Raw genomic sequence first — 23,950 nt, forward strand, 5'->3', positions numbered from 1 at the left:
GTTAATAGCCTATACCAGTGCTTCTCAAACTTTCAAGCAGCGGGACCCATTTTTTAGAAAGGTCAATATGTTTGGACCTACTGGAAGTGATGTCATTAACCTGGAAGTGATGTCACAGCCAGAAATGACATTATCAAGCAGGAAAACTTTTCACACACACCCATATGACTAAATCAAATTCCCAAAACATCCCAAAGGCTGAAGGCCTATCCACGCTTATCTGGAAATAAGCTCCCTTGGCTACCATTGTTCAAAGCATAGCCATAGTTGTCTGTTCAAAGTACAAATTTGTAACATTTCCCCAAATGCAGTCACATACCATGGTAGCACCAAGTCTAATATAGTCAAAATAAAATTACATTGATATGAATGTTTCCCACCTGAAATTGGCTCATGAACCTCCTTGTGGGTCCAGACCCACAGTCTAAGAAACTCTGGCCTAGGGTTCAGCTGTGTGCAACTCCTTGTTTTCCTACTTCTTTTCCCCTAAATTGTCATTGTTTCAGTTTCATGACAGAATGATCCATTATCTGCTTGATAACACATTTTCTTGAGTTCCACCACCCAATTGTGGACCTTGGTGTTTGACTGCAATCTGTACTGAATCAATATGTACCATTGCTTCTGACACATGGAGAGTCCAAATTTCAGGATTGCTCCAGGCTTCTGTTCACGCATAGGGCAAAACGCCTTACAGTGGCCAGCCTTCATACTTAGAGGGCTTTTTCAGGGCGATGCTCGGGCGTGCTGTTTGAAGGGGAGAAAGTTTAAAAGCTACCATGCCAGTTTGGATCACAGCCATGATGTTTTACCTACACAAGTGCAAGTGCTTGTGCAATTAATTGTGAATTAGTAGAAGCAAGGGGAGTAGATGCATCTTTCAAAGTCCAGCCTGGGGAACTGTGAGTAAAATAGGATCTTACGGTGGATTCATATCATGGCTTAGTATAGTAGAGAAGAAGCATAAGGCCTGCTTAAGTCATACATAGTGCAGGTTAGGTCTCTGCAAGACAGGACTGCAAAAAGTGTGTTGTGCTTGCAGGGAAATGAATGCAGGTTGCATTCATTTTACCCGATAAAATAAGAAGGTAACCATTGCTCAAGTTATTTCTGACAAAGGGCAAAAGTAGCTCATCATTCTCAATAACTCCCGAGGAAGAGTATACTGAACGTGAGGTACAAGGGCATCTTATTTGACACTTGTTTGATTTACAGCCCAATCTTATGGACTAGTTATAGAAGCAGACCTAGCAATCTGCAGCCAACAGTGACCTTGTGGCGACACAAAATTTGTGCCGCTGTTTCAGGTAATGGAGCCACTATAGAAAATGCCAGAACAGATGCTTCTCTGTAAGGTGGTGGAGGGGACATTTTATGGGCAGTTCAGGGCAGGGCGTGGGCCAAACTGGGGTGGTGGTGGTTCAAAGATGGCAGGAGGAGGATCTGTGTGGCAGTCATGTTCACCTGGTTCAATCCTCCTTTTCTGTGCCTGTCCAGACCCTCTTTCTCTTCTCAGATTTATGCCAGCAAAATAACTGGTAATCAGACAGCCTACCAGGAGTTAAGTAAAAGATACTTTTATTTACTTCTTCCTGGCTGTCTGGTTGCCTGCCCCTAACTATAGCTAGCAGTACAGCCTTCATTGGTGTGGCTGCATGCTATGGACTTGTGGGGAACAGGGCTATTATACATTTTTGGAAGAATGTGCAATTAATACCAAAACACAAATTATGAACACAAATTTTTTTGGAATAACATGGTCAAGTGCGATTTAAAAAATGTAGTATACACATTTTTGATACATGCACTGCTTTTCAAAAATATAACCCCCATGTGAAACAAGAGGTGCTGGAAGATGGAAGCAATTTAAAGCTAGGATGAGTCAAGTTGTTTTAAAAAAAACAACAAAAAACCTCCATGTTTAATTATAGCTTTTAAAGGGCAAGATGAACAGGACTGGATTTCATTTTTCAGGATTGTCACTGTATATGTCATGCTGACCCACTGAGCTCCATTGTGTGCACAGAGCTCCACGAAAACAAAAACAATCTCATTGACTTACTATCTTCAGCCATGATGAAGATAGTATCATGTAAACAAGATACACAGGTTGGCCAGGTTGGGCACTGGGTGAGAATCAGAGAGCCCATCTGACTCATCAATCTTTTACCTTTGGTACCATTGACATTGGAAGTGCACAATCAAAAGGTGCGGGGGGGGGGCCATCATATGAAGCCAAGGGTAAAGTTTTTCCCCAGGGGCCCCAGCAATGTGATTCCAGCACTGGCAGCATGCACAATCAGAATCCTTAATGGTCCATGTAGATCATTCCAGAGTCATGGAAGAGACCTAGGTAGCTCTTGACCAACTTGAACCTCGCACATGCATTGGAGCCTCTGTGTATGTGCATTAGTATATGGGGAATTGAATATGAAGCAGTCACATGTACCTGAAATGTGTTAGCTTAGCAAACCAAATTTCAGCAGCAGACTGAATGCCAGTGTAACATACTGCCTACAACCTTTAGATCTGTCATCTCATTTGAATCCTGTTCTTTCTCCAGGATACAAATGTGCTACATTAGTAGGCTAACGGCACATACAGTCTCCAAATAGTAGCAGGCAAGTTGATACAGGACCGGTCTAATAACCAATCCCCAGTGATATCCATAAGAGCGACGCTATGTGTGATGCTAAGCTCATCATTAGGACTGACAGGCTGTTTTTTTTTAACAATGGTCCAGTTTGCATAATTGTGTGAAGAGGAGCATGTGTGCACCCCGCTCTGCTCCTCCAGCACAGTTTCCTTCCCACATGGATTTTTGGGGATGGAAAGAAACATCCCAATGGCCCCTAACTACATGAGTTTTAAGCCATTTCTGCCCAACGTTGCATATATGCAACAGGGATTAAAAGTGTACACCTGTGGGCTGGGCAGAAATGGTTAAAGCAGTATTTTAACTGCATGATTTGGGGATGCTGGGGTGTTCCATGCCTTGACTCTATGCAGAGGCAGTATATCAGTGGAGACCTTTACACAAGTTGGGCGGCTGGTCAGACAGTATAGGCCAAACTGAAACAAAGTAGTTTGCTGGATTATTAGATTCCATTAGGACCGCAAGATCAGTGTGTCTCAAACTGTGGGTCGGGACCCACTAGGTGGGTTGTGAGCCAATTTCAGGTGGGTACCCATTCATTTCAAGGTTTTATTTTTAATAGATTTGAGCTGATGCTCCCATGGTATGTGACTGCATTTGGGGAAATGTTACAGACCTTTACTTTTAACAAGGTACTATGTATATTCTTTTAACAATGCTAGTAAATGAGACTTATTCCTGGATAAGTGTGGGTAGGATTGCATTCTAGGATTGTTAAAAAATTTTCCTGCTTGATGATGTCACTTCCGGTCATGACATCACTTCTGGTGGGCCTTGACAGATTCTCTTTCTAAGAAGTGGGTCCCGGTGCTAAATGTGTGAGGACCACTGCTCACATACCAAGATCCAGGTCTACAGAGCTTGCGTCCTGAGTACACTTCTGTACTGCAGCGAGTCATGGACTCTCCTCTCACAACAGGAGAGGAAACTGAGTGCTTTCCACATGCGCTGCCTCCGACGCATCGTCGGCATCACCTGGCAGGACAAAGTTCCAAACAACACAGTCCTGGAACGTGCTGGAATCCCTAGCATGTATTCACTGCTGAAACAGAGACGCCTGCGTTGGCTTGGTCATGTCGTGAGAATGGATGATGGCCGGATCCCAAAGGATCTCCTCTATGGAGAACTCGTGCAAGGAAAGCGCCCTACAGGTAGACCACAGCTGCGATACAAGGACATCTGCAAGAGGGATCTGAAGGCCTTAGGGATGGACCTCAACAAGTGGGAAACCCTGGCCTCTGAGCGGCCCGCTTGGAGGCAGGCTGTGCAGCATGGCCTTTCCCAGTTTGAAGAGACACTTTGCCAACAGTCTGAGGCTAAGAGGCAAAGAAGGAAAGCCCATAGCCAGGGAGACAGACCAGGGACAGACTGCACTTGCTCCCGGTGTGGAAGGGATTGTCACTCCCGGATTGGCCTTTTCAGCCACACTAGACGCTGTGCCAGAACCACCTTTCAGAGCGCGATACCATAGTCTTTCGAGACTGAAGGTTGCCAATACATACAATACATACATACTGCTCTAGATCAATTAAGACCACAGCAGACTTTAATTTTGGGTTTAGCATCACATGTAGATTGGCCCTAGGTAGCGTGATCAGGAGCTAAAAGTTTCTCTGTGTTTAATGAAAAATGCTGTATGTTTAATACTTTTTTAAAAGTCAAAAGAGAAATTGTAGATCAGGGCAATCATCCAGAAGCTGCAACCCAGCCTGTAATTGAGGTACGCTGGAAGAAATGAGCAATAAAATGAAATAAATACGCCAGTAAAGCAAGCTTGTCCTCTGCAGTTAATTAAAAAATCTTTTTTTGTTTATCTTTTTGGCATAGTTGAAGATTGAAAACTTTACTGTGGCTTCCAAATTAAACGTCTTCCTTTGTTGCTTTGGAGTAGGGCGGCACCAGTTTTAAAAGCAGCCTCTGAAATGATATGTCAGGCCAAGACAGGAAGAAGAGAATAGACCCATTCTCCTTGTGACCTCCACTTGAGACTGCAGACCATCTGCCAGCCATGTATGGTGGTCCATGAGAGAATCAACCAGCCCTCTTTTTGCCTTCTCAGGGAGACAGGAAAACATAGGAAATTTAGCAGGTCCCTGATGAGTCACTAAGTACAGCTGATGGGCTATGTTTGGCATGAGTGGGGGTAGGAACTGACAGCACAATGCTATCTTTAAAAAAAACAAAACCCTGCCAATGTGCCAATGGAGTACGCACTGCATCTTTCAGGGAGGGCAGTTCCAAAGGTCTCCTCTGGGTTTAATAGGGTGGTGGTGGTAATAACAATATTGATCAAATGAATGATTCCTACATTTCTGTGCTGTCTTCAAAAAAAAAAAAAGTCTGAGGCAGCTTGTAACATAATTTGAATAGCAAGTTGTTTATTTAAGAATTTCCATATATTTGCCTGCTTTTCTTAATATTATTGCGAATCCACAATCACATATTATATTTACGACATTAAAAAAGAAAACATGTGACTGTGCTTATCAGAGGTTCTCTGATGGTTAGAGTTGTTTATGATAAGAAGTGCTATTGAATCCTGCCATAATGGAGAGGTAACACTGTGTGTGTGTGTGTGCGCACGTAAACAACTACAGAGTAGTTTTCTTTTTTAAATGAAAACAGAAAGGAGAGAGGCCAACTGAATAGCCTTTATCAGAGCCCTGAAAACTGGTAGTTGCTTTATCTAACTTGTTGATTGCACTCTTTTCTTGTATTTAGTTTTAATAGCTCTAAGGACAGCTTTTCAGATCTGAAGTATAGCTTCCAAAGCACCCTAGATGGGCAAAGAGTTATTTGAAGCTGGTCAGGTAAAAGCTGTCATTACATCTAAGTCTGGCGGATTGAAGTTGCACCATATTTGCAACTGTTACCCTGCACAGGCCTGATCTCATCTGATCTCGGAAGCTAAGCAGGGTCAGGCCTGGTTAGTACTTGGATGGGAGACCGCCTGGGAATACCGGATGCTGTAGGCTTATACCATAGTCTTTCGAGACTGAAGGTCGCCAACCATTCTGAGATCTACATGCAACTTTGGAAAGAGTCCAATGCGTGTTCAGTTGGGCCACCACATTTATTAGCCCATCAAAACCAGAACTTGACTTGTACAAGGTGATCTTGGAGTACACAATAGCGATATATTGCCATTTAGGGAAGGCAGTCCCCCCATATGCAGTTATTCCATAGGAGCACCGTATTTTGCCCGATCACAATGGCTGACAGGCCAGTCCTAACTAACTTTCCAGTGCTGATGCAGCCCTGAACTAAGGGGACAAGCATTCTCTTGCCTTGAGGAGGCCTCCATGGTTGCCCACCACCACCACAGGATACTGTACACACCCCATTGGCACATCCGCATCAGCACTGGAAAGTTGGATAGGGTTCGGGTCTAAGCCTTCACTTTCTTAGGAGTAAGTCTCCATGAATGCAATTGAATTTACTTTTGAGTAGCCATGCATAGGTTTGTGCTGTAAATCTGTGTTTTCAGAGTTTCTATTGCCATTTTAGCAGAATACATAGTATTCACTAGATGGTTTAGTCAACTTAGAATAGTGGGGCCAAATGTTCATGAAATGTGGTGTGTTTAAATACAATGCTACATAAACATGCCACATGGCCACTGTAGTTGTGATGTAGGAACAATATCTCATTATTGCCTAGAGATCAGACTGACCATTGCCATGTTAAGATGACAATGGTTATGTACTGCTCAAGTTGTTAACTGCTCCTCATGGTAGGGAAAATGTTAGAGGGAACACTGCTGGGCAGAAGCAGCTTTGCTGAAAGGGTGGCCCACATGATAATTGGGCTGTTCTATAACTTGAAAGTATGATAACGATCTGCATATTTTTTCTCTTCTGTCATTTGCAGCTAATGAGTTCCTAGGTGAGAACAAAGGGCTTATTTCTGGTCATCACCTGCTTAATGACATCACTCCCAGCCCTTAGCAGGCACCATGGATGCTAACTTTGGCCCACTATATGAAACAAGTTTGACACCCTGGTTTAAACTGTAGCCATAGTAGTCATAGGGTTTGGCATCTTCTGATTGTGTTCCGAGAGTGCTAGAAATAGCCCTTGAACTATTTTCTCTTTCATTTTTTCCTAGTCAACTGTTTGATCCAGTTTGAATGATACCCATTATGTGTACCCACAGGTACATGCAGACATTGGGGATATTTGCAAATCTGCTAAGTATAATGATAGACGTGCAGTGGGTTCATTACCTTAACTCTGACTATTCATTTGCCTTAATAGTCAGGGCCAGCAACTTGTTAAAGAACTTTCCATTGATGAATCATCTGCCTTTTAACCGATTAATTGACTAGTCTATTAAATTTAAACCAATTAGCATATGGCTAAACCCACTCTAAGTGCTGTTTGGAGATACTGAATGAAGTAGGAATGAGAATTTACATCTGAATAATAAAAAGCAACCACTCTTTGTGGGAAGAATAGAATAGAACTAATACTTTAGTTTTTCACATCTTACTGCAGTAACACGGTAGAATCAGCACAAGTATTAAAACACTTATTGTAAAAGCTGCACTCTTAGGCCTACTTACCTGTGAATAAGCTCCACTGAACACAGTGGAACCTACTACCACATAAGCATGCACAGAGTCACTCTGCATTCATAGTAGGCCCATTGCTTTTTAAAATATTTATACACAGTATATACAAATGAGCCAAGAAAAGCAGATAGCAGGGGACTTGGAGCGACCATGTTTGGTGTCAATGTGAGGCATCCTTGGGCAACTGTCAGAGGCCCAGCATCCCAGCAGGTGCTGGTATGTGATGTCCATGGCGGGCAGACACCCCGCCCCTTTGGGGGTGACCGAGCGTGGGGGGCTTACCCTGTCAATGCGAGTTGGTCGTCGGCAAAAAGGACGGGAGGCAGACACATCTGTTTTGCACAGACGGTTTACTCACATCAAACTCTTGACATTCATGGGGCCTGTTACATCACAGGCCCCTTCGTTTTACACAGACTCGTGGCGTCAGCGCACGATAGGCTTGTTCCCCCCTCCTTCTCGACCCCTTGAGGTTTCCAGCAACACTCCCTAACTGGTGGCTGTCGGAAAGGGGTATGGGTTCCCGAGGGCTGCGGAGCTGTTGTCGGGGGTCAGCTTAGCTGTCCTTAGGAGGGTCCCTTGTACCTCCAGTCTTGCCCCTTGACCAGCTGGCCTCCAATGGGGGTAGTCAATACAGGGTCCTGGATGCTTCCACCTTGCCTCTCCGGTCTCACTCCCGGGCCCCTAGGATCAGGGAGCCCCAGCCCCCGGCCCTTCTCTCCAGGGCTGAGGTAAACAAAGTTTCCTTTGCGGCCTGTGTCGGCTGAGTAAAGCCAGGCTGGCTACCCACTCTGGCCTTCCCTTCAATTCTCCCCCCAACTGGAGAGGAGTGACCTCTCCCTAGGCTGTCCAGCCTCCTTATGAAGCCAACCTTGGGCTCGGCCAGTCCCACCCCTTCTGCCCACGTGTCTGCTGGCTGCTCCCAGGAGGCACTAGGTCTTACTCCCAGGGAGGTGTCTTGTCTGGGACCCCAGTCCTGACAGTGCTTAGGTCTTGCTCCTGAGGAGGCCCCTACCCTTGAGGAGACCCCTGCTCCTGGGGAATTCCAGGCCACCTGGGCTGGGCCTAGGTGACATGGTGCCATTTCTGATATTGCTTTAGGTTCTTCTTTTAAACAATATTTTTGTCTAGTGCTTTTCCTGGAGCCAGGGGAATGCTGCCAACCATCAGAGGAATAGCCATGTAAGGGCACAATCATAACCAGGTCTACAAGAAGTAAGTCCTATTTTGTTCAATGGGGCTTACTTACTCTCAGGAAAGTGTGGTTAGGATTGCAGCCTAAGAGCCCAATCCTATCCAACTTTCCAGCACCGGTGCAGCAGAAATGCAGCCCTGATGTAAAGGAAAAAATGTTCCCATACCTTGAGGAAGCCTTTGTGACTGTCTCCCCATCACAGGACATGGCACATGCCCCATTGGCACGGCTGCACCAATTGGAAAATTGGATAGGATTAGGCCATAAGTCTGTTGCAGCACAAGCAACACTGTAGTAGCACAGTTATAGTCTAACATTTTGTACCAACCTAAGTTATATTTTCATGGTGGCGTCCATTTTTCCTACAATGCCTTGTGTGGACAGAACAGCTGGGACATTGTGGGAAACGGAGATGGTGGCCACCAAAAGGAACACACCTTTAGGATCAGCTGTAGCAGAAACCATTGACAGTAGGCATCTGAAAGGTCCTATAGCTCTGGCTACTGGTTCAACAACTGGTTACTGTTTGCTCCTTTAATTAAAATTAACCATCAATTCATCTCCTCAGTTAATCAACTGAAGTCGTAGTTGATAGACCTATCAAAACTTGCAGCTCTAACTGATGAGAAGCAAGTTGAGAAACTTTCAGAATCTTCAATATCAAAATGGACAAACTTTTGTTCACAGAATAAAATGCCCTGTTTCTGAAGTTATTTACAGCATGTTGCAGCACTTGGGCACAATTCAAGATGTTAGTTTGAACTTATGAGACCCTGCATACTGTAAGCAATGCTTCTTTTGCTATGTCCCACTATGAGCTCTCAAGAACATCCTCTAGGTCATTCTGTCTAAATTTTGTGGAGTCCATTAATCTGGAGTGGGAGAATTAAAACAAACAAACTCCAGGCAAAAAATGTTCTGTATTCATTCTCATATTTATTAAAGTACTGAGCAGAAAAATTAGACAGAAAAAAGTAATTGCTTAACGTTCCTTTAAAAGAAAAAAACAACCCTGGAAAAAACCAAACCTAGACAGTATTTTGCTCCCAGCTTCCTATGGCATTTTGGCTATGCTGTCCTGTAGGATGGTAGTGTGCTCTGTATCTCTTTGAAAAGCACACATGCTGTACCATTTGGTGTGACAGCTGCTAAGGTAATGATGGATTTCTAGTGAACAGTGCCATAAATAAACATACCAAATTATTTAAAAAAAAATCCTTTCCAAAGAAGAATAAAATTTGGCAACAAAATGCATCATTTTAAAAATAAATATTGCATTGTCTGTCTCGAGCCCATCGGTCCAGACTATCTAAGTCTAGTTCAAATTGATGATGGTTCCCTTTTCTAATAAGCTTTAAAGAACAAATAGGTCTTGGTACTGGTTTTAGCTTTAAGCCGTACTGTCTATGTCAGCAGGCCGGAATGGGTAACAATGTGGTTCTTTTCATTTGGTTTCCTCTTTCCTTTGTTCTCCTCTGACCAAAGAAGAGGAGATATTTGTGCTAGTGGATTTTATTTCCATGCCCAGCTACCGAGGCACATAAGGTAAGCCAGGGGTTTAAGCCAGAATATTGTAGTCTGAAGGCATTTTACATAATTTTACTGCTGGAGCTACAGAGATCTGGTCTTGTGTGCTTCTTGGATGGGAGACTATCTGGGAGCCAGTGGTGTATCTACGGTGTGGCAAGTGGGAACATCTGCCCTGGGTATCACTTGAAGGGGAGCACTGGGCATGGACTTACCCATATTCTACTAAAGGTTTGTTTCCACATCGCAGCCAATGGTACATTTTTGCACCAGTTTTAGGGGTCCTCCAAAAAGAGGTAAATGCCTGCAGAAAAAATTCAAGGTGTTTCCGTATACCTGAAACAGAGGTATTGCAAATGCGCAATGGTCGTAGGAAAGGAAATCATTTTTGCGGTACTGTCCAGGGTGCTGATTTAAATCATAGCCAGCAACTTTCCTCACCCAAGAAAACCTGCTGAATAAATTCACTACATGGGACAAGACTGGTTTCCCACCCCATGATCACACCTTCTTTGCACAGCCTGCTGAATAAATTCACTTGGTAGGATGAACAGGGCTGGCTTTCCACCATAGAATCACCCTTTTTTGGTTTGAACAGAGGCACAGTTTCAGTGCTTGCCATGGGCTTGCCACGCCACTGCTGGAACCACATGGCAGCTGCTCTGAGCTCTGGGTAGGAAGAGCAGGATATAAAGTGTAATTTGTAATAGTAATTCAAGATCCTTCCTTTTCTCCTCAACTGTTGGGAGATCATGGCACGAGACGCACTCAGAGAAGCCTCTTCCTTAAGCTGCAGCTACTGTGGAAAGACAGCAGAATTAGCCCTTGGGCTATAAGACATGTACAACACCCCACTACAGCCCAGGTACCTCGCCTTTGGGGCAGCCACTAAAAAACCTTAGCTGCTTATCTAAAGGTAAAAGTCCTTGGATTCCTCAATGGCAGGCTTGTAGAGAGCATGCCTTCTCTAATCTGAAATCCACTTGGTGCAGCAACAGCTGTGGTTCTAACCCTCAGGGTCTATCTTTTTTCCTGTGTCTACTTGATAATCTATTCATTATTGCTCAAACTTTCAGCTCTATGCTACAGGAGATCATTAATCATAGATATAATTTAATGACAGCAGGGTCATGTTCCACTAACTAAGTACACCTTGTTTGCCTCAAAATGCTAATCGCTTCTCTGCAACATTAATGAGGGACAATTGATATTAAGCCTAATAATCATGTGTCGTCTACTTAACAGTTTTATTCATATAAACTGGGTACTTGGGTTACAGCTAAACACAGTGAAATCTAATTATGTAAAACACACATCTAGGTAGCATTCTAACAAAACGTCACTGAAATATCTGGAAAGTTAAGGAAGCTAGAACAAAAGTGGTTCTTGAGAGAAAAATAGCAACAGCTGAGCACTAGTTTTGACAATACCATTAAACACATGGGGGAGAAGCATGGATGCGCAGTCTTGCCCTGGTGTGTCAGCGGGTAATGGTGAGCATGAGTACGTGTGTCAGCTGGACCGCCATTCAATGCATGGTTTAAATGCTACTTTAAAACAGTGTCCCTGTATTGCAAGGTGGTTGAAACCCCCCTGTGATGGATCAGTGGATGGGAGAGGGAGCTGTACGCACCCCTGTTCCTCCCACACATGTTTAACCCATTAATGCCCAGCCCCCAGATGTACACATTTGTTCCTTATTGCATATATGCAACGTTGGACAAAAAATGGCTTAAGAGGATTGGTTTTGAGTATCATCTGAACCAGCCCTTAGATGTCTTCATAAATGTGATGTGACATATCAGTTCTACTTTGCCTCCAGTAGCACCTTTACTAGTACCCTCCAGAAATGAGCTGGTCTAGATCAGTGGTCCTCAACCATTTCCATGCCATGATCCCAATACAAACAAAGTGGGGACAAACTGCTGCGTTCGCCTTCCTCCCAGAACCTGACCTGCCCATACTGGCCCCCACCCACCCCCTTTCCCCTACCTCATAGCAACTGTTACCCTGCACATGCCCGATCTCGTCTGATCTCGGAAGCTAAGCAGGGTCAGGCCTGGTTAGTACTTGGATGGGAGACCGTCTGGTGCTGTAGGCTTATACCATAGTCTTTCGAGACTGAAGGTTGCCAACCAACCATTGTGTCTTCACACCAACCCTGTGAGGCAGCAGCATGAACAGGGCCAGACTTCAGAGCTGCAGGGCAAGACAGCAAGAAGAGGCTGTGCAGGATTACATCAAGAACTCAGTTTTGATCAGACAGTGCCATGATTGGATCCAAGCCCTCTCTTGCACAGGCTTTGAAAGGGTGCTGCAACTGCCCCCCCACCAAATGAGGCTCCATGACTCCGTGATCCGTTTCTGGATCAGGAGTCAAACTGACATGGGACCCAGAAGCAGAATTCCATCAGTGACTTTCTAAATCAGAAACATCAAGACATCTCTAGAATTTGAATTTAACCTCTGGAGCTTTTTACAGCACGAGCCTATGTACGCCTACTCAGAAGTAAATCCCATTGGGTTCAGTGGGGCTTACTCTCAGGAAACTGTGTACAGAACAACCTGTGCGGTTTTTACAGGAAATGGAATGATCCAAAATAATCAATAATCTGTCATCCTGATCAAACTTACTGAATTCTATCTGTTTTGTGAAACACTAGCAGCCTCTTTCAGTGACGGTGAAGGTCAGTATTTTAATTCTGATTGACTTCATTAGCAAACGGATGCTATTTGAATCTGTGAGTTGCTTTTCCTGAGCAGGTCAGTTGTGTAGCAAAGTTTCCATAGGAGACAGGAGTTTTTAGAGAAACCCATCTAGTATGATGGCAGTTTTAACAGCCCCTGTTCCCAATAAGATAAGACCATCTTTTGAACTCAGCAGGACAGCATGGGTAACTGCTATTGAAAAACTGTTTGAAACCATCAGATCAATCTGGTGTGTTTGAATTCTGCTTTGAGCAAAGCTCTTAATTTAAATGAGTTCTTCTTTTCCCCGGGATACTAGAATGTGCTGGTCTATGGCGTTTCTATAACTTCTGAGAGATCTTTAAACCAGCACCAATCCCCTTTCGAAATAAGCAAGCGATGGAAAATATCTTTTAAAAACGGTGACTGATTCTTCTCATGGGCATTTCAAAGGAATCCAATGAGCAAGTTTGAAATTAGCGTTCTAGAGCAGCATTAAGTGATGACTTTGATGGGTGAATGAGCTGTTATGGATCACACTCTACAGTGCAAAGTTTCATATCACTTCTCACCGACTCGTATGTCATGCTTTTCAATAATGTCTGTTCCCAAAGTCAGTTGTCACTCCTCAAGTGGAGGAGACATATGATGATGTGAAATCAATTGAATTGATGATGGGAAATCAATTCCCACGTCCACACACGGGAACTAGACCCCTAACTGGGGATAGCTAATTTTTTCATTGTGAATTCGCCGCCCCCAACAAAGAGTATTCCTGGTACAGCAGGGTAGCGCCCCAGAATACCTTGTGACTTCTGAGTAGTACCCCAGAATGCCTTGCTGCACAACAGCCCACAACTTTATTTTTAGCACCACATGGCAGCTCCTCTGAGAGGTGCAAGTGCTGTCAAGGGCAACTGCCTGTCCCGTTTCTCCTGCAGATGGACCAAAGCGCAGTCTCAGGCAAGCAACCTCTGTGTATTTGTGGAGGATGTAGCTAGACTTGCACAGTCTCTTACAAGCAGATAATAGAAATATTACCAGCACTTAACTTCCTAACTCCCAGGCTTTAAAGAGGAGAAACCGGGGACCATCCTGTTTATTTACCAAACTGTTGCGTCCATGTTTAACTTTCGCTCCCCAGTCAAATGGCGGCTGTATAAACCTTTCACCCGCACAAACAGTATTATCAGCTGTCTCTCATATCAGCACCGCGCAGACTTGCAACACAACAGATTTATTTAACGACTGAATGGGTACATCAAACAATGCAAGGGAAAAACAAAGGTCCCAGCCTTCCTTGGGGAGGTGTTCTTGGTGACAGCCCAGCTGATACTGCTATTCAGAGGGCACTGGATGGCCTGATAGAGGGAACTCTCCCCTTCTTGTCAAGTCTGCGCCGAGATGATGACTCAGGACAGCTGTTCCTACTGGGACAGCAGCTCCTGCCAGTCTTCTTGGCACAGCCATCTTTGCTAATTTCAGACATTATCCCCAACGATGTGTTTTCACCGATGGTGTAAATCTCATCAGTTCCTATTGTGTGGCACAATGCTACCCTATTTGCATATTGTAATGTCGGGGGACAGGTCTCGCAACTTCCAGCTGACTTTTTTGGAGTTGGCTTTTGCTGCCCCCCCGCCCCCCCATCCAACAACACCTTTGTTTAGCAAAAGGACATTTTCTGGGCTTTCTGGTACACTTTGATGTGTCAGGAATATGGAAAAATGATGGAGTCCAAAAAGTGATGCTGGAGTACAACCCTACAGAGACACCAGACTCGTAAGCATTCGTAAATCGTGAAGGCGCAACACAGAGAGGCCGAAACTAAAAGGCAGTGGCTGCTTCTGATGCAGCCTTTGTGGAAGAGTACCTGTGGAAATAACATCAAACAGGGCCAGAGGTTGGTGAGGTCCACAAGGAAGTTTATGCAGCCAGGCTAACTCCTGAAACTTCCAGGACTGGTGGTAGCAGTGACATGAATTGGCTGATTGACAATGCCACTGCTGTATTGGCATCCCTATTTACAAGTGACAGTGTTGCCCAGAGGAACCTACACCATCACAGGATCGCCATGATATGCTTCTATTGGCTGGTTGGCAACCTTCAGTCTCGAAAGACTATGGTATAAGCCTACAGCACCCGGTATTCCCAGGCGGTCTCCCATCCAAGTACTAACCAGGCCTGACCTTGCTTAGCTTCCAAGATCAGACGAGATCGGGCATGTGCAGGGTAACAGTCGCTATGAGGTAGGGGAAAGGGGGTGGGTGGGGGCCAGTATGGGCAGGTCAGGTTCTGGGAGGAAGGCGAACGCAGCAGCGTGTCCCCACTTTGTTTGTATTGGGATCATGGCATGGAAATGGTTGCTACTATGCTTCTGTTGGTCAATGGAAATGGTGGGGGAACTCGCCCACTGTCAGTTTCCCCCAGGGCCTCTGGGTGCGAGTACTGCATCCAAATCCAGAAACAATCCATGAACAGAATATTTTCTATTTGTGCTCATTCCTATTTGGAGTGTGGGGGTCTTTTCTGTAAATTCTCTTGTGAGTTTTTGTTCTGATTGCTTCTTCTCTGGAGGAATAAATGATTTTGCGCTGGAAGTGCAGAACAGAAGAGAGTGGTGGAAATGCGAAAAAAAAATCAGTGTTCATAGGTGCTTTCACATGAACTCTATTTTCAGGAATTGCCATTCTTTATTCACTTCCTTTTTATGGAGCCTCCAGATGATGTTGGTTCCAAATTGTCAGCTTTCAGCATTTTGCTATCAAAAAGAAAAAAAAAAAGAAAAAAAAGGCAACATCGATAACTGAAGACTCCCTGCTGGAGGAACAAAACTTGACATGAGCAGATCACAGAGATACTATTCAAGGGGCAGTTACTCACAGGCAGCCCAATCCTGAGCTGCCTGTTTTGCCAGGACTGCCATGGTGCCGAAATGGCTGCCGCGGCATCCTAACCACAACAGGGCTGCCACCACCAGCTCTTCGGGGAAGGGAAGTAGCCCCGCAGTGGGGCTACTTGATTCTGCCGAAGCCCTTGGGCGCCCCCCTCCTTCCCTGCTCTCTCCCCTGGCATGCCTCCTCCCTTCCCTCCCCCTGTCTCCCCCTGCCCTGGAACGCCTCCTCCTAGCCTCCCCCCATGCCCCTACATCTCCATCACTTGGCAGTTTGGGTGACCACAGAGTGGTGGAGCGCCAGTGTTCCACCAACAATTGTCCAGTGCCAGCTGGCACTGGGCTAGCTCCAGCGCACCCAGTAGTTGTTACAGAAGGCGCTTGGCCATGGGGAAAGACTTTGTGTTCAATACAGTGCTATATTAAATGCAGGGTGGAACCTCTGTTTTAATTCCACTTGCAGCTAATTGCCAAATAGCAGTGTCGTAGGATTCCTAAACGTTATGGTGTGATATTGGCAGGAATTGGTCCTCGACTAAATGGTATCTCTGCACACACCAGTTTGTCCAAACCAAGCAGAAACTGTGATCAAGACAGAGGGATAACCAGATACACAATCAAGTGCTTTTTTTTTTTTTTTTTTTTTGGAGCTCTCCCTCGGGCTGCTAGAAGCAGAATTTGATCCCTTCCATTTTACACCGTGTTCTTCTTTGGTGGGGAAGAAACCCAGACAAACGGGGAAAGGGTGACTGAATGATAACTAACAGTCAGCGGCCGGCTTTAATGCTGCAGTGGGAAAACACATTAGGAAAACAGCGCAGACAAGGAATGCACACGCTTGATTTGTATGCAGCGGGTTACTGTATTTTGTTGTGTTTTTAAGGGGGTCTTTCCGTGCCTGCCACTGATTTGTTAATGATATGCCGTTGCCATCTGAAATATGTTCAGCCACACACCACTGCTTTCGGTTTTGCACACAGAAGCAAAAACCTGGGACTTCAGCAATGATCGCAATCTTCTGCTCAGTGAAGAAAGGCCTGGGTAGCGCAGATTTAGATGTCAAAAAGGATGGCAATAATCTTATTAACCTGGAGCTTTTCATCTCCTTTGAGCTTTTAGATGAGAAAAGATGCAACCGAGCAGGTGGCCGTTGGATTTCAATGTTTATGCTCATTTAATACCCACCTAGGATTGTTTTTCTTCCTGAAAAAAAAGAAACAGGCATGGAAAGGAACAAGTAACCTCCAGTTCAGGGAACCTGCAAAACAAATACTCTGGCTGAGTTAAAAATAAATGGATGAGAAGATGCTTCCACTCCAATACGTGATAGTGGGGATCCCATCTAGCTCCAGCTACAGGCCGCTGTTGGCCCTGGATTGAGATGCTCGTCTTCATTCACATCAAAACACATGTCCGTGCAGTTCAGCTTCAGGCAGACAAAACTATGATATTGGTGGCATGTAGAAAGCGGTTTTGGTAGACAAAATCTGACATGGTCTAACAGCTATTGATGAGGATTCCATGGAAGTAGTGGGTCAAATCCTAGCGCCCTTCAAGTGAATTGTCCAAACTTCCATTGTTCATGGCATTCCACTTGAAGTTTTACAGGCAGAGCTGAAAAGATCCTGTGGAGACATGCTTAATGTTCATTTTCTGCTGCCGCATGGGAGCAGCTTCCTTGTGGCTGTGACTTGCAGGGCTTCAAGGATGCCTGTATTGATGGGAACAAGGCCACTAGGAAGCTATTCCCATCCTGTATGTATGTGGGATGGGGGTCTGGCTCTCATGATCCCAGAGCAGGAGCAACGCACCACAGGTCAATCTACACAATCCCACTGATTGTGTGCCACAAACAGGAAGCTGGCACACTTGCTACTACCCAGTTACCACCACTGATCACAGGCAGCACCAAGAGCCCCCCAGACAAGCAGCTTGCCCGGCTGCTAACTCCCATTTCTGGGCCCCTCACTTGAAGAAAAAAAAAAAAAAAGATGCTTGTCTATTATCCTAGACCCACCCCTGCCCCCACGGGAGTGCACTGTACTCCTTTCCTAGTCCCCAAAAGTTTTGTTCTGGTGCTGCCATTGCCCAAGATAGAGGACAGCACCAGGGGACAACACCAGAGAGAGAGAGAGAGAGAGAGAGAGAGAGAGAGAGAGAGAGAGATGCAGCCAAGTTAGCCACATCATTTCATTTATTTATATTACAAGGATTTAATATGCCACTCTGCAACCTCAAAGTCTCAGAGCAGCCCATGAAGGAAAAAGAAAATAATTTCAAAAGGTAGAAATTGCCTACAAAAAACCAATAGAGGGACTGAAAACTACAAGAATCTAAAAGATCTTTGAACATCGGCAAAGAAAAAGGTCTTCACTTAGCACTGAATAGATACCAAATTAAGCTCTAGGTAAGCCTCTTTGGGGAGGCTGTTCCCCATGTGGGTACCACAACTGAAAAGGCCCTACCTCTTGCCACCACCCGTCTAACTTCTGAAGACGAACGAACAGCCTTAGGAGCAAATCTTAATACCTGACAAATTGCTGTGGAAGGAGCCAGTCCTAAGACTCGGGTACCTGGGTCCTAAGCCATTTAGGACTTTAAAGGTTAAAAGCATTATGTGAGAATTAACTTCACTCTGATAATTTGCTTTGACTCTACTGATTAGACAAACTGGTCTTTATTTGACATTTTATTTGGCAGAGTAACTCACATTATATTCAATACTTTAATTACCAACTAATTTGTATCAGCTAAAAAAACGCTGCTTGAACCTCCTTCTTGTTGAAAATGGAAAGAAGTCTCTTAAGACACATTAGTCATATGAGATTTCCAACATTTTCCTTCATTTTTTTTTTTTCAGTAGGGAAGTTTTTTTCCCCAAGCAGTCTTGCCCAGGCTCCAATTGCTCTTAGGTACTTTGACAGTCAGTCCCCACATATTTCCAGAATTTTCTCCAAGAGGACATTTAATTTGCTTACAGCACCTCCCTAAGACTGTCTACTCAGAAGTAAGCCCTATGTCTGGCTCAGTTGGTAGAGCTGCTGCCTTGTATGCCTGAAGCTCTGAGGCTGCCAGTTCAAAATAACCGGAAGTACCCGAGAACTGAGGACACACTGATATACTGGTGAGCTGACCCCAGGTGGCAGAGAGGAGCTGCCGTCAGGTGGAGCGTGGGAGGCGAAGAGCCAGAGAGAGGCTAGACCAGGAAGGAATCCAGCTGGAACGAGAAGCTCTATGAAAGACTAGAACTATTCGATTGTAAAAATACAGCCTGCCTATGTAAACCGCCTTGGATTAAAGTCTGAGGAGAAATCTGATGACCAAAGAAAGGCAGTATATAAATACCTGTATAAATAAATAAATATTGTTTTCAATATACTCCCAGAAAAATGTATATACTATTGTAGCTGACCCTCTCTCTCTCTCTCTCTCTCTCTCTCTCTCTCTCTCTGTGTGTGTGTGTGGTTCATTTTATTTTTTTAAATAATGAAATGATTGGAACAGACATCATACTATGCTATTGACCACCTCCTGCAATAGACATCAGACTGTGTTTGTGCTATAATCTTTGAAATGTGTTGGATGTGTGGCAAACCACTTGGCGGCTGGGTATTTGTTCACCTTTTGATACTGGCTGTCTCTTGTATGTAGAATAATACAGGCATACTCCAGTATCTGTGGGGGTTCCGTTCTGTACTCCCCCCCCCCCCGTGGACTCCAGGGATCCGCAGATATGGGGGACTTTTAAAAGAGAGGAAACATTTTAAGCATTTGTGATCTTGCCTAAGGGCTGATAGTTATGTGTAATATGAGGACAAATCAGTGGTATACCTGCGCAACTTGGAGTCAAGTGCAATGAGGGCACTGCAGTGCTGCCAGCCTCTACACTAATAATGGCAGGTCCCAGCAATCATGCTAAGCTCCAGACCAAGTATGAAAAAAACACTGGAAAAGGGCATTTGCCATGGAATAAGTGCACATTTAGGTGCAAGATCCACGTGAGTTTCCTTATCTGTGAGAATTTTTTTATTTAGAACGGATCCAACAGCTTTCACTTTTTATTCCATGAATTCCAATGTGAAGACATTGAACGTATGATAGGAAAACTTATGTGGTTGTTGCTATCTGTGTGTTTGGAGTCCTTTGGAGAAGGTGAGATGGTGTCCTAGACTGTTTTTCAGGGAAGCCCACCACAGTTCATCCACTCCTTGTTTTCAGTTTTCAAAGGCAGCCGTCTCCTCACTCTTGCTTGTGGCGAGCAGGAGGGAAAGGCTTGAACTGTGGCTGAATCTGTCATTGCATACCGCTGCAGGAAACTGGTGTTCCAACTGTTCCCATTCCTCCTTTCAAGCAGTGAGGGGCTTCCTTCTCATTCCTTCACTTTCATGGAGTTGAGAACCTTCTTTAATATTAGGCAGGAAGAGGCTGTCAAGGCAACTCTTGCCAAAAATTACCAAAATGTGGAGCGGTTCCACTAGGTTTGGAGAAGCACATGAAGGTGGGCTACCAACAGGATGTTAATACATGCAGGAGCAATGCCACGGAACCAAGGAGGAGCTACCAACTGGTGAAGGAGTACAATAGCTGCTGCGGGTGCTCCAAAGCAAGCATGTCCTTGTTTGACACCTTTGGCCAGTTCCTCTGCAAGGACTGTGGGGCTCGAGGGTGATTCAACAGAGGAAGTGCACTGCCACGCTGAGAGACGTGGAGGAAGAAGCCGACGGCAAGGAAAAGGCAGTCGTGTGGCCACCAGGCAGTGCAGAGGTAGGTGGGGGCAAGGGTGGAGGCAGGGAAGCGGTGTTTAGGGGCGGAGGGAGAGCAGGGAGGAAGCACGTCGGGGAGAGGAAGAGAGGCAGGAGGGAGGTGGGACTGCTGAAGCTTCGCTCCACCAGATCCTGAGCCTCCGTGTTGGGCTGCCCACCCAACACAGAGGCTCTTCATTTGATGCCGACCTCTGGGTCTTTGTAGAATCAAGTAGCCCCGTTGTGGGGCTGTTTGCTGTACCCGGGGGAAGGAAAGTCCTCCTGAGGAGGCAGTGGCAGCTGCCTGGGGTGCACTAGATGCAGCGGTAGATATTTTCAGCGCTGCTGCAGCCTCATGCGCTGGGAAGCTCAGGATTGGGCTGCCCATCAATAAATAGCCTCCAAAAAGTTTCCAAAAGTCTCATAGTCTAAAAAAAGATACAGAAGAGATGCCAGCAACAGCCACTGGAAAGATGCCAGGCTGGGGTGTACAGGGACTATCGCTCTCCCCTTGCGAAAGTTGCCTCTTTGCCCTGTAGCCCCTTGGCTCAGCAGTCCCGTTGTGTATTTAATAGAAGAGCTTTGGAGGCGCTCACTTCTTAAAAGCATCATGTCGCCAGTACAAAAGAAAGCTTATGCAAAGATACATGGAATACAATTTAAGGGACATAGCTGTAGGAGGAACTTAATGCTAGAAAATTTTTCAGTTAAGATATATCCCCCCCACACACACACATTTCTGTGTTAATGATTATGTTCTGTGCTTTGTCATTTACGCCAGTGGATACAGAAGCTTAATAACATTAAATACAGCAGCTCAAATTTCACATCATGGGACCCCACATTCCAGTGTTAAAAATTCATCTTTTTTTAGTTTGGGCAGTTTTCAAAGTGCATGTCATTTCCCCCCAACTCTTTGCATTATCCTTGCAATTGGTTTCTCAGCCCCTACTGCCTAACAGAGACTATATGAGCCAAAATAGAAGAAGATGTAACTGCAGATTCATATAAAAGGGGAAAGAAAGCCAAATAGATTTATATACATTTTAAAAAATCCTTTTGTGAATAGATGTTGGTTGCTCCATTGCAATGACTTACCTCTTTCTTGGTGTTTGATTATCCCCTGCTTTTGGCCTCTGCTTCTCAGGAGGTGACAGATTGGCTAAATTAATGTTGAGTAAAATCAGTGAAAGGGAAAATAATGGACGCCACATGATTTATTGCCTTTCGTAGAAATCTGCTAGGCAAATTCTGGGTATGCCTTTGTATAGCATGCAAAAGAAAAGTCTCAGAAACCTGACCTGCAATTGTTTGCTTAGAGTCCTCTTTCCTTAAACGGGGGGGGGGGGGGTGAGCCCAATTGGAATGATGGTGGTTGTTGTTTAAAGTATGCAAATGAAAGTTACTGGGTAACACTGCTTCATTAGACCAGTCAGTGCTGACCCAATAAATTATAGAGAATGTATATTTTACAGGAAATTGATTTAATTGAAGCTTTTGTTAGTCACTACAAAATGTGTCTGGTTCATGCCACAGTAGCCAGGAATTTATAAATGAGTTCAGAATGTTGTTCAGGCAGCAGAAAATAAACCTCCAAGCTATTTACTACCTCTATGATATATAAAGTTTGCAGTTTTGATTTTGTGTGATTATGTTCAGCAATGGTGACCTTTAGAGGCAACAATATTGAAGTGTAATGAGGAGATGTTTGATCACTGGTCTACAATGAAGAGTTGGCACGACTTCTCCACTCCTTCCTGGAATTTGTGAAATTCAACTGACAGGCTTTAACCTTTAGACTGCTGAAGTTTCAGCACAGAGAGGGATTTTGCCTGTTTATACACTCTGTTAGGTAGATGGGTTTTTTATTTTTGTTGCTATAATCAAGTGATTTTAAAAAAAACAAAACTATCCCCTTAAAATAATATTGCCCCTAAAATTAGACACTATTTTTAATAACAATAGTAATTTGTAAAAAAGGCAATGAGCACGTGGAGTACACAGTTAACCATCAATGGTGAGACTCTTGGTCAAGTGAACATCAGGAGAAGCATCTTCTAAGGGGGCTCACTGTTGCCTCTGTTGTTTGTCATTGCCATGACCCCACTTTCACAAATATAAAATAAAACAGGCCTTGGATACCAAACATCAAAAACATCAAATAAAATAAATTTTCTGCTCCACATGGACGATTTGAAGTTGAACCCCTGGTAATTGGGTAAGAGGCACTTTTTCAAGTGGGTGCTCCTTTTTTTAGCAGGGGGAGAGTAACTGGCCCACCTCACCCCAGCACTGTCTGTTCTGGTGGCTGTCTGCTGGTATTCATTTGCATCTTTTTAGATTGTGAGCCCTTTTGGGACAGGGAGCCATTTAGTTATTTGATTTTATCTGTAAACTGCTTTGTGAACTTTTAGTTGAAAAGCGGTATATAAATACTGTTAATAATAATAATAATAATAATAATAATAATAATAATAATAATAATATATGGAAAATCCCAATCTGAAATAGAATCATTAATCAACACTGTTCATATATATAGTAATGATATCGCAATGGAGTTTGGATTAGATAAGTGTGCTGCATTAATAATGAATAGAGGGAAAATAATAAAAACTGAAGGAATAGAATTGCCCAGTGGAAACAATATTAAGAACTTGGATGAGAAACAACATTATAAATATCTGGGCATGCTTCAGGCAGACAACATCAAAAATACTGGTTAAAATAAAAATTGAAAGTGAATACATCAGGAGAGTCAGAAAAATTCTTAAGTTCAAACTTTACGGTGGGAACACTATACAAGCTATAAACACCTGGGCTCTACCCGTCATTAAATACATTGCAGGAATAGTAGACTGGACACAGACAGAGCTAGAGACATTAGACTGTAAGACCAGGAAAATATTGACCATCAACCATGCTCTGAAACCTTGCAGTGATGTGGACAGACTGTATCTCCTTTGTAGTTCAGCTGGAAGAGGAATGTTGCAAGTCCATCAAACAGTAGAGGAAGAAAAAAGAGGCCTTGAAGAATAAAGGATAGCCAAGAGGATACTTTTAAAATGGTTAACAACAAGAAATGACTAAGTTCCAATGAAACAAAGCAGGCTTATAAAAAAGAACAAATAAAGAACTGAGCAGAAAAGTGGGAAAATAAGCCACTGCATGGACAATACTGGCAAGACATTACTGGAAAAACAAACATCACCAAGACCTGGCAGTGGCTCAAAAAGGCAACTTGAAGAAAGAAACAGAGGGTCTAATAATGGCTGCACAAGAACAGGCATTAAGAAAAAATGCAATAAAAGCAAAAGTAGAATAAATAACAAGCAGTAAGTGCCATCTCTGCAAAGAAGCCGATGAAACAGTGACCCACCTTATTAGTTGCTGTAAGAAGATTGCACAAACAGACTACAAGCAAAGGCATGACAAGGTAGCAACAATGATATACTGGAACATCTGTAAAAAATACAAGCTACCTGCAGCCAGAAACTGGCGGGACCACAAAATTGAAAAAAAAACTGAAAGTGATGATGCCAAAATATTATGGGATTTCCGACTACAGACAGGCAAACGCCTATCAGCCAATACACCAGGCTTGACTGTAGTGAAGAAGAAAGAAAAATAAGTCCAAATCATTGATATAGCAATCCCAGGAGATAGCAGAGTGGGG

At 44.1% G+C, this 23,950-nt stretch overlaps 2 pseudogenes; one reads left to right on the plus strand and one right to left on the minus strand.

Annotated features, from left to right (window-relative positions):
* The first annotated feature begins 5,514 nt into the window (after positions 1 to 5,514).
* LOC136637636 (5S ribosomal RNA) lies at positions 5,515 to 5,631 on the plus strand (annotated as a pseudogene).
* A 9,138-nt stretch (positions 5,632 to 14,769) lies between these two features.
* Positions 14,770 to 14,889, minus strand: LOC136637321 (5S ribosomal RNA; annotated as a pseudogene).
* Between the last annotated feature and the right edge of the window lie 9,061 nt (positions 14,890 to 23,950).

This window comes from Tiliqua scincoides, chromosome 1 (genome assembly GCF_035046505.1).
Source record: "Tiliqua scincoides isolate rTilSci1 chromosome 1, rTilSci1.hap2, whole genome shotgun sequence".
Taxonomy (NCBI): domain Eukaryota; kingdom Metazoa; phylum Chordata; class Lepidosauria; order Squamata; family Scincidae; genus Tiliqua; species Tiliqua scincoides.